The sequence below is a fragment of the Thalassophryne amazonica genome, chromosome 7, assembly GCF_902500255.1.
Source record: "Thalassophryne amazonica chromosome 7, fThaAma1.1, whole genome shotgun sequence".
Taxonomy (NCBI): Eukaryota; Metazoa; Chordata; class Actinopteri; order Batrachoidiformes; family Batrachoididae; genus Thalassophryne; species Thalassophryne amazonica.
In genome coordinates this window covers 93,486,340-93,503,348 of record NC_047109.1, presented here as the reverse complement: position 1 = coordinate 93,503,348, position 17,009 = coordinate 93,486,340, and positions in this window count along the sequence as shown.

Here is a 17,009-nt window from a genome sequence, read left to right as displayed (position 1 = left end):
CCGCAGAAAATAAAACAAAAAAAACAATTTGATCCTTTAAGACGGAGGCAAAAATTCAGTGCATGCTACACCTTCTTCAGCCATGATGCAGAGCTAGCTAATGTTAGTTGCCTGTTTGTAAACAGAGACAGAGGTGTGCGGCAGGGGGAAGGGTGGCAGTGGCTGCCTCTGCTCTACCCGTCAAGAATTCTCATAACCACTCATACTGTAGAAAAGGAATAACGGAAGATTTTAGTGGTTTATACTGTGGCTTTTTCATACTGCGGTATACTGTGAAACCAGTTATCGGCCCATGTCTACTTGCATGTGAGTACATAAGTGTGTAGTTAGTACATGAAAGTAAATTGTATGTATTCTTGTATATTTGTATGTATTACAAAGTATATGTATTACAGTATATTTGTATGTATTCTTATAACCCCAATTCCAATAAAGTTGGGACATTGTGTGAAATGTAAATAAAAACAGAATACAATGATTTGCATATCCTCTTCAACCTATATTCAGTTGAATACATCACAAAGACAAGATATTTAATGTTAAAACTGATAGACTTTGTTGTTTTTTTTGCAAATATTTGCTTATTTTGAAATGGATGTCTGCATCACATTTCAAAATAATCTGGGACAGGGGCAACAAAAGACTAGGAAAATTGATGAATGCTCAAATAACACCTGTTTGGATTATTCCACAGGTGAACAGGTTAATTGGAAACAGGTGAGTGTCATGATTGGGTATAAAAGGAGCATCCCCAAAAGGCTCAGCCGTTCACAAGCAAAGCTGGGGTGAGGATCACCACTTTGTGAACAACTGCGTGAAAAAAATAGTCCAACAGTTTAAGAACAATGTTTTTCAATATTCAATTGCAAGGAATTTAGGGATTCCATCATCTACAGTCCATAATATAATCAGAAGATTCAGAGAATCTAGAGAACTTTCTACATGTAAGCGGCAAGGCCGAAAACCAACGTTGAATGCCCGTGACATTCGACCCCTCAGGCGGCACTGCATCAAAAACCGACATCATTGTGTAAAGGATCTTATCGCGTGGGCTCAGGAACACTTCAGAAAACCGTTGTCAGTTAACACAGTTAGTCGCTACATCTACAAGTGCAAGTTAAAACTCTACCATGCAAAGCGAAAGCCATACATCAACAACATCCAGAAACACCGTTGCCTTCTCTGGGCCCGAGCTCATTTGAAATGGACGGATGCAAAGTGAAAAAGTGTGCTGTGGTCTGATGAGTCCACATTAAAAATTGCTTTTGGAAATCATGGACGTTGTGTCCTCCGGACAAAAGAGGAAAGAGACCATCCTGTTTTTACTCCTAAGAAGGATGACTGTGCTAAACTAGAAGGGGAAATAGGTTATCTGTATCTTTCGGACATCTCCCTACCGAAAGGTGTAACATTACCCTAAATGTAACCACTGATGCCACAAATGGTTGTGGGCATGCACGGACCTATTCTGGTATTGTGGGGGAAAGATTATGTTGAATTCTTTGCCCCCAAACTGGCAAGGAACCTGTACCATGGTATGGCTGGTCATATCTTTGACATTCCTTTCATACCGACAAAAGGACCATAAATGAAGGGATGTAGCAGAGGAAATGAGGAAGGGCCCCACTTACATTGATACCATAGGAGTTCCGTGCAGGGTCCCCAATGAAAATAAGTGTTGGGTCTACACCCTGTTTTAAAGAAATGAGCGGCACAGACACTGTAAAGAAACCAGTCAGAGAGAGACAAATATATTTATGCTCTGCGCAGAGGAGGAGAGTAAGAGCGGGCAGTAGCAGCTTGTAAGTGCTCAGCTCCAAAGCTCTCCTAAAATCCCCTCCTCTGGCTCGGCTTTTTATTTAGTCACCAACATGAGAAAAAACAAACAAGGACAGTCAGGGAGAGGTTACACATGAGTCATGTCTGCATGAGGGAGATAGCAAGGCAAGGTAGTGGCTGGAACCTTCCATTCCTGCAACATGAGCCTTGTGGCTTGTCAAAAACAGGATAAGGCACTTATGCAAAATGAAAAATAGTTTGCTCAATCATGAAGAATGCAGACAAGTTTCTTTTTAAAACCTCCTCTTCTCACAAAGAGGAAAAGGACACGTAGTCATAAAAGGAAATAAATGATAATATAAGCATGAACTACTGTATTTTCCGGACTATAAGTCGCACCGGAGTATAAGTCGCACCAGCCACTTTATCCATTATAAAGAAAAACAAACCATAAATAAGTCGCACCGGAGTATAAGTCGCACCAGCCACTTTATCCATTATAAAGAAAAATAAACCATAAATAAGGTCCACTGGACTATAAGTCCCATGGTGTTTTGAAACACAAGGTTCGGTCAGATCGGCACACAGAAATGATCACACAGACTGCATTTTGCTAGAATAAAAAGGCGTATATTTATTCCCCACAAAAGCAGTTACATCAAACACAAGTGGTTGCAGCGCATTTTTCTCTTACCGTGACGCCTTTAAGGTGGAGAGCCAACACCTTCAGCAGAGTGCGCCTGTCAACCGGCTGGGCGTTCGTACGTTAACCCGCAGCAGACTCTGTTGAAGCATGGTTCTACTCCCTCTTTTCTAGTGTGTCCGCGAAGGGAGGGTGAGTGGCCAACTCAACCTCCCTGGCGCACATAATTTCTTTAATCAACAGGCATCTGAAAGTTATTTTCTCTATTACAAAGACATAATAAAAGCAGTTCTTCACTCCCAGTTCAGAATGATCCCAGCATGCTTCACTCCCAGTCGTTAGTGGCTACAAAAACAAAGTCGTGCTATCAGTGTAATAATAACAAGTACATCCAGCTCTTCGCTCCCAGTTCAGACTGACCCCAGAGTGCTAAAACAAAATTAAATTCTCAGGGTTACGTTAAGACAGGTGCAAAACAGCACAATAACATTTATTATACATTCCACTCTTGGTGTTTTGCACCAGTCAATTTATGTAACCACCAACAGATTCAGGTAAGGCTGGGCTCCAGCCTATTCCAACGATTATGTCCTGCCATAGCATTTCCCACATTTCTTCTAGTGATTCACAAACAAAATTTTGAGTAATATAGTCGTGATTATACCTGTCCCAAACAATATACTCATATACAAAACCCGATGTTGTGGGGTCTAATGTAACATTATATTGGTTTACTCCAAAAGGATCATGAATTAACAGTGTCAATTTCATCGCATTCATTGAAATATTACCCATTCCACCTCTCGCCTTAAACGTAACATAGATACATGTAAAAGTGTTACAAAAAGTCATCACACATATTGCTATAATTAATAGTATCAAAGGTGGCACTAAGGTACTCCTGGCAGTGACAGACATCCCTGAAAAGATATCCCACCAATGATGTGCTGATGCTTGCTGTACTAATTTTGCCACGTTTTACCCGGTCACTAGCTATCAATGTAGACACCATGAGACTGGAGATGTTGGACGTATGTGACTCTATTAATTGCTGAATTTCCGTAGATTGTTCCAATGCGCATTTGAAACGCTCCAGGGAAAGACTCCATGGGGAATGCAATACATCCCATTGTACCGAAGTCAGCCAACTTGATACAGAATAATTAGTCAAACGATACGTCCGGTCTCCCCAATGCCATAAGTGCACATTGTTCAGGCAGCCAGTAAACGGAACCGAAGGTACTTGTGAATTATTTTTCATTGTTGCAACACACAGAGCATGTGGGCCGATCTGCCACAACATTTCTCTTGGTGTTTCCCTAGTCCAGTCACAAAGTACAACCTCTGAGTCGGTTAGACATGGATTGGCATATCCCGTTTGCAGCACACAGGCCATACCTTTATCTGTTTTGTCACACATTTTGGTATCAAAAATCGTATTAGTTTTTGGTTCTAACCACTCTCCATCCATATGCAAGAACCAATAACCATTAGCCGTTATCACAGGTAACACTTGATATTTACAAACAACCTTTGGTTGTGTCACATTGTACTGGGTCCAATACCCAGTACATACTGTTTCATTACATTGTGTATATTCTGGATGTAGCTTTAACCATAAGGTGTTGCTAATGTTCCAAATCCTTCTCCAATCATGATAGTTCCCTGTACTAACTATTCGCTGAAATCTTTCCCTTTGAGCCTCTGGATGAATGGTTTGTAATGTACATGCTGTCCAATTTCCCATATGCGAAATATTTTTAAATGCATCATAAGTTTCATTCCATAATTTCAATTGCCATTGAAAACTTTTTTGCCATAAATTAGCATTTTGTAATTGCCCCACCAATGTGGTTGGTAACCACTCTCCAACCTGATGGAGCGCTTGAGACGAATATTGTCCAGTATTAGATAGCATTGTTCTAGTTACCTCATTATCTACTGTATTCAACACCCCCAGGACAGTTCCTGTTCCTCCTAATAGAGTGTCATACCACGCCCTTCGACGTCTTCTGCAAATTGGAATTTTTGGAAAGGTAACTTGCCAATATACCTTCGTTTTTATTGTGGCCTGTGCCAAATAAGTACAAGTATCAATCAAAGGTGCAACCTGGGTTTGTGTTGCCTTAGCCTCTGTTGGTAGTACCCACAGCATGTACTGGAATGATCTCCTCCCTTTAATTTCAGTACTATTACTGAGCATTACTTTACTCCACGGTTTAATAGTCCAGGTGGTTCCATTGACATTAATACACGATTTACTTGTCATATTAAACACACACATGTTCACTCTAGCATTAAGAGTGACATTACATCCCATAGTAAATACTGGTATATGGTGTCTGGCAAAACAGTTCACACATCGCCATAGTTTGCAATTACTGGTGCAGGTGTAATCATCTTGCGTTCTGTTGTTGGCGGAGTTCTTCCATCCTGTTTGGAACAATGGTATCTCTTCAAGTTCGTTTCCTTCCATCATCCCCAGCAGCTGGAGACCATGGCACCACCTACAAGGAGGAGTATGACCCAGCAGCCGACACCTCCAATCCCGGGGCTTCCACTGGTTGCCATAGCGACGCCCGCCTCTTGTGGTCCTCGATCGCCCGATCAGCAACTCCCAGCAGGGCATCAATCCGAGCCTAGACAACACAAGTGTAACTACGGGTAGAATGACAACGATTAGTCTTCTCTTACATAACACTTTGATACAGGCACATTTATCCATTTTTCTTCACCCTGATAGAGTATACTAACAGTTGCATCATTCCCTTGAGCTATAATTTCTGCCGCCTTAGGCGGTCCGTTAGGTTGTTTCACCCAAACTTTGGCACCTGCTTGATCTGAGGAACCAAAACCTTGTGTTCCTCGTGTAGTTATTACTACGGGTTTTGGTATCTCCTGTACCAACCCCATTTCACAGGGTTTAATTATTAGCAATTTTGTCCCCTTTGTTCAATATCAGGGGTTGTTCTCCAAATAATCGACAAACCACTCCAATCTCACCTTGATAATCTGCATCTATCACTCCGGCCTGAATAGTCAGCCCTTTAAGTGATAGACCACTGCGTGGCAGGATGTGCCCATATGTGCCCTTCGGACACTGTAGGCCTAGCCCTGTTTTTACCACTTGAATTTGATCAGATACCAATGTGACAGTAGTCAATGTTCTTAAGTCTAGTCCTGCTGAGCCTGGAGTTGCTCTGACAGGTAGTTCCGCTTGTGGATCAATTTTCCACATTTTGATGCTTTCTGTAGTATGCTCTATCATTTCTCCTGAAATCATTCTTATCAAGGGTGTGGATCCCGACCCTAAAGGTCGATTGTTCAGCTGATCCACAGCAGTAGTCAAGTCCTGTTTCCAATGTCGCATAGTGCGATCTTTTGACAGCTTCCGTAGGGTCTCTTTAAGAAGCCCGTTCATTCGCTCTATTAACCCCGCCGCTTGCGGGTAATAGGGAATATGATAAATCCATTCAACATGATGTTCTTGGGCCCACTCTTTCACTTTATTTCCTGTAAAATGAGTACTGGCAAACCATAATACTGCTGTATTATTTTCAAACACTTAAGTGTGGCCATTTGATTTGCAAATTTACATGGATGCACTACCAAGACCCCAGAAAATGTATCTACAGCAGTGCATGCATGTCTACATCCCTTAGACATGGGCAGTGGTCCAATAAAATCTAACTGCCAAATTTGACCAGGACTTTTCCACGATTTAACTGCCCATGCAAATGTTGAGGAACACCCTTCCGGTGGTGTTGACATTGTTCACACTCAGTGATTGCTGTTTTCACATCATCCAATTTTAGATCAATACCTCGATCTCTGGCCCATTTTAGGGTACCTTGAACCCCCCAATGTCCTGCTTTGACATGAGCCCATCTAGCCAATCCTGGGCTGGATTGTCTTAATTCAATCATTACTTTTACTAATTGATCTGCAGCTTTATTATATAAAGCTTCTGAGTCTTGTCCATTAGTGTGTGCATCTACATGCATCACAGTAATAGGAATTGTTGTAGCCTTTTCCCAAATGTCTTCCCACAATTCTCTTCCCCAACCTTCTTTAGAATGTATTTTCCAATTAGTGGCATGCCATGTAGGCATCCAGGTAAGTAGTCCTTGGGTCACTGACCATGAGTCTGTATAAATATGGAGGCCCTGTGGTCCTCCCTGCATGACCACCATATGCACGGCCTTCAACTCCGCCCGCTGACTGCTTTTTCCTTCTCCTAATTCTTCCAGAGACTGACCTAATTGTGGGTTAAAAGCTCCTGCTTTCCATCGCCTTTTTCCTGCTTGATATTGACAGGAACCATCAGTAAACCATGCTCGACTTTTCTCATCATCTGACAAATCATCCCACCTTTTTCCTGCTTTAACAGGAAATTCCTCCAATGGTTGAACTTCAAAAGGTTCCTCATCTTCCTCAGGAGCATCAGCTACTTGTTCATGCAGCAATGACACCCCTTTTTCACCTGGTTTTACACGCTCTGACACATACCATTTCCATTTTATCACACTAGCCTCCTGAGCTGTCCCTATTCGGTGAGTGGTGGGATTACTCATCACCCATGAGAGAATAGGTATCTGTGTCCTCATCATTACTTCATGTCCCACCGTTTGTGATTCAGTTTCAATCAACGCCCAATAGCATGCTAAAAGCTGTTTTTCAAAAGGTGTATAACGCATACCTGCGTCCGGGAGTTTTCTCGACCAGAATCCTAAAGGTTTTCGTATCCTGTTTTGTTTTTGCCATAAGCTCCAATTAGCATAATCATTTAGAGCAGACACTTGAAGTTCTACTGGTCCTGATTGCATTTTTCCTAAGGACACAGCCTGCTGTATGGCTTCCTTTGCCATATCAAATGAGCATTGTTGTTCCTCTCCCCATACAAACTCTTCTTTCTTTCTAGTGCATCGATATAAAGGCTGCAAAATCTGTCCTAAATGTGGAATATGATGTCTCCAAAATCCAAATAAACCAATATATCGTTGTGCATCTGTCTTACTGTGAGGTACTGGAAAGTTAGCTATTTTCTCTTTAGCTTTTTGTGTGATTTCCCTCTCTCCTTTATTCCAAACTATTCCTAAGAATTTCACTGTTTGAGCTGGTCCCTGAATCTTTGCTGGATTAATTTCCCAGCCAAATGATTTCATATGAGTCACTAATTTCGGTAGATATTCCACTACTTCTGCTTCTGTATCTTCTTGAAGCATAATGTCATCAATGTAATGTGAGATCATCATTCTCATTGGAACCTGGAACTGTTCCAAATGCTCCGCCACCACTCTATGACAAATAGTGGGACTGTGTAAATATCCTTGTGGCAATCTTGTGAATGTATATTGCCGTCCTTCCCACGTAAATGCAAACTGTTCCATCCTATCCTCTGGGATTGGTATGGTAAAGAATGCATTGGCCAAATCTATAACAGCATACCACGTACCACTATGATGTTGCACTCGTTCAATTATACTCACAGCATCAGGTACAGCTGAAGTCAAAGCCGGTGTATGTTTATTTAGACCTCTAGAGTCTACAGTCATTCTCCATGTACCATCCGATTTACGGACTGGCCCCAATGGATTATTCCATTTTGTTGTCACTGGTTTCAAAACTCCTGCCTCCAAGTAGTCTTTTATGGTTGCAGTAATTTCTGCTTGTCCTCCAGGAATACGATATTGTTTCTGATTAATCACACATGTAGCCTCTGGAATGGGAAAAGGTTTCATTTTTACTTTTCCCACCAGAATCATTCTTATGTTTGCTATCCCAAATTGAAATTTAACCTGTTCTAAATGCAAAGTCATTCCAGCTAAAATATCCATGCCAATTATCCATTCATTAATTGGAGTCACTATTACAGTGTACACTTTAATTGGCATATTTCCAATTTTAAGCGGTATCGATATATTTTTTCCATACACCAATTGTCCGCCTAATCCAGTTAAGGGAACTATAGGTCCCTTCATTTTCTCTGGATTTCCATGAATCAATGAGGCCTCCGCTCCTGTGTCCACTAAAGCCGAGGTGACTTGAACTGATTTTTTCCAAAATATTTCCAATCACACATGGGGTCTAATATCACTTGTGAACCATTGTTTTAATTCTCGGCGGGCCACAAGAGTTTGACCATCATCCTAATCTTCCTCGCAAGGGTCAAAGCTCCAAGAACGCCTTTCTTTATTTTTCCCCTTCTTTTTGTCTTTCTTTCCTTTCCGGACTGCAGCTATTTGCAGCTGATCATCATCAGAGTCCTCCTCCTCCTCCTCCTGTAGGGGAGGGGCACTAGGTTTCACTCCTTTCTTTTCTCCCTGCACAATTTCTTTCAACAATGAGGCCAATTCAAACATATCAGGGCGCATCCCTGACACACAAGTCACTTTCAATCCTTTTTGTTTACATTTTTCAGCCAAGAAGGAAGCTGGTACACCGTCTATTTCTTCGGCTTGAATTTCCAATTGCTTCACTTGTTGTTCTAATCTTGTCACCTTTTGTGATTTAGCACATTCTGATGAGCGGACTGTATCTAAAGTTAAAACCCGCTCTTTCCAGGCTTCTGCACAAATCCACATCATTTCATGAATACCTCCCAACGGAGCTTTCTCTTTAACCTCCACCCGTTTTAACATTTCACATAAAACTGGCGGAGTCGCGGTGGGAATCGCTCCAGTCCACGGCCCAGGGCGTCCCCCACGTCGCCGTAGAAGCTGGCCTATTTCCTTAAAAGTGATCCCATCCCACCCCGGGACCACTTCTTCCTGCTGAGATGCCACCTCCGCATCTCTCTTTCCCAATCTAAAGCAAGACTCCTGCTGAGATGCCACCTCCGCATCTCTCTTTCCCAATCTAAAGCAAGACATTTCTGTGTGTAGTCTGAGCGTAACCGTATCCTGCCGACAACGCCAAAAATGTTTTGAAACACAAGGTTCGGTCAGATCGGCACACAGAAATGATCACACAGACTGCATTTTGCTAGAATAAAAAGGCGTATATTTATTCCCCACAAAAGCAGTTACATCAAACACAAGTGGTTGCAGCGCATTTTTCTCTTACCGTGACGCCTTTAAGGTGGAGAGCCAACACCTTCAGCAGAGTGCGCCTGTCAACCGGCTGGGCGTTCGTACGTTAACCCGCAGCAGACTCTGTTGAAGCATGGTTCTACTCCCTCTTTTCTAGTGTGTCCGCGAAGGGAGGGTGAGTGGCCAACTCAACCTCCCTGGCGCACATAATTTCTTTAATCAACAGGCATCTGAAAGTTATTTTCTCTATTACAAAGACATAATAAAAGCAGTTCTTCACTCCCAGTTCAGAATGATCCCAGCATGCTTCACTCCCAGTCGTTAGTGGCTACAAAAACAAAGTCGTGCTATCAGTGTAATAATAACAAGTACATCCAGCTCTTCGCTCCCAGTTCAGACTGACCCCAGAGTGCTAAAACAAAATTAAATTCTCAGGGTTACGTTAAGACAGGTGCAAAACAGCACAATAACATTTATTATACACATGGACATACAGGTATGTTAACATGAAAAGTTCAGATGATAATATTGTGACGGCTACCGTTTTCGGATGCATATTTCACCAGTCGCAACTTGTAATCTGCAGAGTATGATTTTCTTTTTGGTGGCATTTTTTCGGGCCTTCTCCGTTGTCTTGTTATGTTATCAGTAACGTTAAAATTTTTATTTTTCTATGGTAGTCAGAAGTCGCAGGAACAGTTACACAAGGAGTGCCCTCTCGTGAGCTGCATTTTACCTACGGATATGTTTGTATTTTGCGGACCACATTGCGAGCCGAACCATGCAGCGCCTACCTGCGCAGCTCATGACCACCCAGCGGTGTCGATCCAGCTCCTTCCAAGTGGAGACGCTAATCCTCCGCCGTCGCTCAGTGCTCCCATGCAGCTCTCAGCGTCAACTCTGCTCACACTGATATCCAAGGGTTGAAGCTGTCTTGTTAGCCGTCCCGGAATAAACACCATGTTCGTCTGCTTCAAACGCTTTTCACAATCATCGACGCCAGCTCCTTCCAAGTGCACACGCTAATCCTCTGCCGTCGCTCACCCAATGCTCCCACGCAGCTCTCAGCGTCAACTTAAACACTCTGCTCACATTGATATCCAAGGGTTGAAGCTGTTCTGTTCGCCAAGCCGGAATAACAGCAAGCACCGAGTTCGTCAGCTTCACACGCTGTGGGTGAGGTGAGGAATACGCATCCAAAGTTCTGTTCTCTGATTGGTTATCGCGACCAGCGTGAACTATAGGATGGCCGTCATACTACAGTGCCCATGATGCATTGCATTTCCTTTTCCGGTGACCATTTTAAAACATAGATCGACTCTGTCACGTAAAATTGTTTTGTTACAGTAAATTAATTGAGATCCTACCGGTATATTTTTCATTTATAAGTCGCACCGGAGTATAGGTCGCACCCCAGGCCAAAACATGTAAAAAAGTGCGACTTATAGTCCGGAAAATACCGTATATAAAATCCTTGACAATAAGTTAGCAGATCAGGTAGCAGCTGGGTTCAAATCCATGATTCCTTGGGTAACGGTTAATAAAAACGTAGACCGCATCAGTTATGTTCATTATAATGTTCAACATTTAACTAATCTGACACGGGATGCTGTGGCCGGTATGGCGGAACAATTGGTGGCCACATCACTTATGCCCTATCAAAATACGATGGTTTTGGACATCTTATTGGCAGAAAAAGGTGGAGTGTGTGTAATGTTTGGAGAGCAATGCTGCACTTTCATCCCTAACAATACATCCCCTGATATAGGGCCTTAGCTAGATTATGGACATTAGCAAATTAATTGAAAGAACATTCAGGTGTGCCTAATACATTAGGATAGTGGTTTGAGTGGTGGTTTGGCAGGTGGAGGAGCGTGGTGATCCCCTTAATGTCTTCACTGGCAGTGGTGGTGGCAATATTGATGGCGTGTGGCTGCTGCTGCATTCCGTGTATTCTCATAACCCTGTGTGTCAGACTATGAGGTGCCTGACTGTCTAAATAATGAGGACTATAAAGACTGTTTGTACATTGTTGATCACTGATGTACCAGTGATCAGTAAAGAAAAGACTCACAACTTTCAATGCTATATTCTACAGGGGTGGATCACTGGTTTCAGTGATCCAAAGGGGGATTTTAAGTATATAACTGCATTGTCTGCTACTAATTCTTGTGCTTATCTTTCAGAAACAACCAGAATAAATCATCTGGTCTGTATGATTAAAATGTATATGTTTTTGACCTGATTCTGTTATGCTGACATTTGCGTTACCTCTGCTTCTGAGCCGGCTTTTCCACAGAACGCGAGGGGAGAATTCCCAGAAGCAGACACTTATCACCAACCTTTTGGACCAATGAGAAGAGGGGAAAACGATGCAAGAATAGATGAATTATTGTTTGAGGAGGTTTTTTAAGTGAATCATAAATAGCACGGGGGACTCTTCTTCTTATCTCCTGCTGAGAGCTAAGGCTACGACAGGGCTGAGAACAGGATCCACAGAGCTCTGTGTAAGACTTATGCTTTATATGCTAAGTGATTTTACTACTCAGTGTTGTTTTAAATAAAACTGTTCTGAACAGTAAATGAGACAGGGTGCAATCTGAACAGACTCTTTTGTGCGCATATTAAACAAATATGTAGGACTGCTTTTTTGCATTTACGCAATATCTCTAAAATTAGAAAGGTCTTGTCTCAGAGTGATGTTGAAAAACTAATTCATGCATTTATTTCCTCTAGGCTGGACTATTGTAATTCATTATTATCAGGTTGTCCTAAAAGTTCCCTAAAAAGCCTTCAGTTAATTCAAAATGCTGCAGCTAGAGTACTAACAGGGACTAGAAGGAGAGAGCATATCTCACCCATATTGGCCTCTCTTCATTGGCTTCCTGTTAATTCTAGAATAGAATTTAAAATTCTTCTTCTTACTTATAAGGTTTTGAATAATCAGGTCCCATCTTATCTTAGGGACCTCGTAGTACCATATCACCCCAATAGAGCGCTTCGCTCTCAGACTGCAGGCTTACTTGTAGTTCCTAGGGTTTGTAAGAGTAGAATGGGAGGCAGAGCCTTCAGCTTTCAGGCTCCTCTCCTGTGGAACCAGCTCCCAATTCAGATCAGGGAGACAGACACCCTCTCTACTTTTAAGATTAGGCTTAAAACTTTCCTTTTTGCTAAAGCTTATAGTTAGGGCTGGATCAGGTGACCCTGAACCATCCCTTAGTTATGCTGCTATAGACGTAGACTGCTGGGGGGTTCCCATGATGCACTGTTTCTTTCTCTTTTTGCTCTGTATGCACCACTCTGCATGTAATCATTAGTGATCGATCTCTGCTCCCCTCCACAGCATGTCTTTTTCCTGGTTCTCTCCCTCAGCCCCAACCAGTCCCAGAAGAAGACTGCCCCTCCCTGAGCCTGGTTCTGCTGGAGGTTTCTTCCTGTTAAAAGGGAGTTTTTCCTTCCCACTGTCGCCAAGTGCTTGCTCACAGGGGGTCGTTTTGACCGTTGGGGTTTTACATAATTATTGTATGGCCTTGCCTTACAATATAAAGCGCCTTGGGGCAACTGTTTGTTGTGATTTGGCGCTATATAAAAAAAAAATTGATTGATTGATTGATTGATGACTGTTTTTGTCTCCACCTGCTCTGGGATCAATGGACGCACAATGACTGCTGGACGAGGTCAGGGGTCTTGGGGGCCAGTCTCCAACAGGTCCAGACCTGTTGCCCATTGAAAATGTGTGGCGCATTATGAAGCGCAAAATACAACAACGGAGACCCTGGACTGTTGAACAACTGAAGTCGTACATCAAGAAGGAATGGGAAAGATTTCCACCGACAAATCTTCAACAATTAGCGTCCTCAGCTCCCAAACGCTTATTGAGTGTTGTTAGAAGGAAAGGTGATGTAACATTGTGGTAAACATACCACTGTCCCAGCTTTTTTGAAACGTTCTGCAGGCATCCATTTCAAAATGAGTAAATATTTACACAAAAACAATAAAGTTTATCAGTTTGAACATTAAATATCTTGTCTTTGTGGTGTATTCAATTAAATATAGGTTGAAGAGGATTTGCAAATCATGGTATTCTGTTTTTATTTACAGTTTACACAACGTCCCAATTTCATTGGAATTGGGGTTGTATCTGTCACATGTAATCCAGTTTCTTTCTGTATAAATACAAAATCTACCTGCATTTTTAAGACCATCATGTTGTAATTTTTATTACATTGTGTTGTGTTGTGTAACTGTTATTTGTTTCCTGGTTAAACCTCAGTCATCTGTAAATTCTGCAATGAAATGTGATACTTTTAACAAATACTTACTGTAAAATGATCACTATATTTGGTTCCATATTTGGCTATTTTGGGCTTTGAATGGGTAAATTGAGAATAATATTAAATTTATAAATTATAAATGAAAATACTTGCTTTCATACAGCATATGTGAATTTATGACATTTTTATGCAAATGTTTAAATCTTATTAGTGATATATAACAAATAACAGCATCAGTTCATCAGATGTGTTGTTGCACTACACTGAGGTATAATACAGATTTCACATTTTTACCTGAAGTTGCTGCTACTACTGTCTTTTTCATTTCAGAGCTGCTAAAAATAATAATACCATTTCCAATGGAATATTATTCTAGAGGTGCACAATTATGCCCACTAGTGGTCACAAAAAATGAAAACAAAACTTAGTTAACCCCTTAACGCCCATCGTCGCATATATGCTGCAATCTCTGACTCAAATATGCAACTTACCAAATTGACCTGTATGCCTGTTGTCGCAAATTTGCAACATACCATCATTATTATTATAACATTATAACATAAAGTCATTTCCAGAATACCCAATATTACTATCTAGTTTTTGTGCAAAAGTGAAATTAATAATCTCAACATTATTTACCATCTACTTAAAGGCAAAAACACACACGAAACATTTTTTTATATACAGCTATATAAATTCGGGCTTTAAGGGGTTAAATGTAAAATTTAAGCAATAAAGCCTGATTATTACATCAATAGCAAATAGAAAAATAAAATTATGTAAGAGGACACATTCAAAAAAATTACTGGAGTCTGCATGTAATCAGCAGACACTTTGTTTTATTATAGTGGGGTCACTAAACTTTCTTAGTTTATGAATATAAAATAACAACAGATATGGTCATGGCACATTGAAACCTTAGTTGGTGTAAGTGGGTTTCAAAACAGAATGGGACAGTACCACTTTTTCATGTCCAATATGATATGATACTGTAACCTTCAGTATCTGCTAATACAAATACCAATCCAATAAGATTTTCTTTCTCTTAAAACAACTTATCCGTTAATAAATACATTTGTACTTTGCTCACCAATGCCATCTGAAAAGCATCAACTCGAACTGTGAAACTAATGTTTTACTTACCTAAAGGAAAACATACATAACTGCTTACAATATGACTCAGACTAGGGCGTAATTTTGGGTAGGGACGCTAGGGTCACGTCCCTACCAATATTCAGCCCCCTACTGTGTAATCACGACCAATAAAACCACTGTCCTTCATTATTATGGCACATAAAGGGTTAAATGTATGCCACTGCTCAAAGCCCCCCTCTTTAACGTAGATATCCTTGTCATGCCGGTCTAATCTGACCACTTTTTTTTAGTAATATGTCCCCCCTGCCCCTATCTCTCTCTCTTGAGCTAGACTTCGGTGATATTTGGTAATGGATGACGGCCCCCCTCCCAAGAAACGAGATATTCGTTCATTCTTCACAGTCAGGAATGTAAGTGCAGGGTCTCCGTCAAGCTTTAAAAACTAAGCAAAATCCCTTTCATGAATGGAAACCCTTCTTAAAAGCATTAGGCTTCTTCTGCTCTTTAGGTACTAGGCAGGTTTTAGCAATGTGGCAGGACGCATCGTTAGAGCTAGGCTACTGCACAGTTGCAGGGAACTTATTAAAAGACTGCGCGGGTGGACACAATAACAGACAAACGGGAATCGATTCATTCACGAATAGGGATAGGTATCGAGAACCGGTTCCTTTCGGGTATCGTTAAGAAATGATTCGATCCACCGACATCAATAAGGTTTTTGCTTAACAATTCTGTTATCGGTCCTTCAGAGTCGCCGTTATTTTGGGGGGTGTTTGTCAGGAAAATGATCATTTCTCTACACTGATTAAGAAGAAGCAAGAAACGAGGATCGTCCTCCATTCTGTTCACACAGCTCCAAACGTTGCGCAGTTCTCTGACGAGTCAAGATAGAGTCCAGTCGGAATTAATAACTTCAAAGCAAAACACCGTTTTGTTTATTTTTATTTATGTCCAGAGATCCAGAGATACAGTGACCAATTTCATATTTATTTACTTTAAGACTCAATGAAATACATAGAAAACCTGAAAAGCCTACTTTTAGTACAAAATTCACGAGGTATCGATAAGGAATTGGATCGATAAGCAGAATCAATAATGGCATCGATATCGATAAAATCTGATCAATACCCATCCCTATTCACGAACGTCACAACACTAGCAGATAGGGTCATTGCAATACTTCGTGTTAAATATCCATCCTCGATGAATTCAATTTAAATGTATAGCTGGAGCAATGTTGGGTTAGTTGCTTTGCTCAAGGTCACTCCAGTCATGGATGGAGGTGTAAGGTTGGGATTTGAGCCTGCAACCCTGTGATTGAAAGACCAACTCCCTAACCATTGGGACGGCTCATTAACCTATAACATCTGTGTGACATGAACTTATGATTGGTAATTCAAAAAAAAAAAAAAAAAAAAATCTTTGTTTGGAGCACTTTTGTGTCCCCACCAATATCAAAATCAAACTTACTCCCTTGGACTCAGATGTACAATTGAAGGCTGTGTCACTACTAACCAGTGGTGGACACAGCTAAACAAAAAGTTAGCTTCGATAACAGCTTATCAGCTAACTGAAAAGTTATCTTTTATAAAGCTAAACTGATAAACCACCCAAAAATTTATTGGAAGCTACAGCTAACTGATAACATTCAGTATGGCTTCCAATACACTTGCATCTACTAACAAGCTGATTTTGAGTTTTAACACCACATTTGCTTCTGGTAGCATCAAAGGTGTTTACCGAATCTGTTTACCCAATTGTTTTTTGTCTATCATTTCTTTTATGTGTACTAATTGCAGAAAGAAGGCAATTTCTCTACCTATAGCCTAGAAATGGTCTATAGTTTAGGGTTGAATCTATAGGTGACAAACTCCACATAGATGGTGTTGTCATGATGGGAATGAGTTCAGGGTGGGGAGTGCACTTTTAGCCAGTGGGCTAAATATTCACTATAGGTGGCTTGTGGAAAAGTGCTTGTGCTAAATACAGTAAAGTGCTATACAAATTTATCAGTGTGGGAGAAGTGTGGAATGTGCTTGTGCAACAAAGGCTGATATTGGGGTAATGTGTTTACTGACAAGTGTTTTGTGGAACAGGGTTACATATTTCCAAATTTTTATTTAAGAAAAGTATTTGTTCCACAACAGTGGGTTTTAAACGGTTTCTCCGTTTGTTTACAATTTCCCC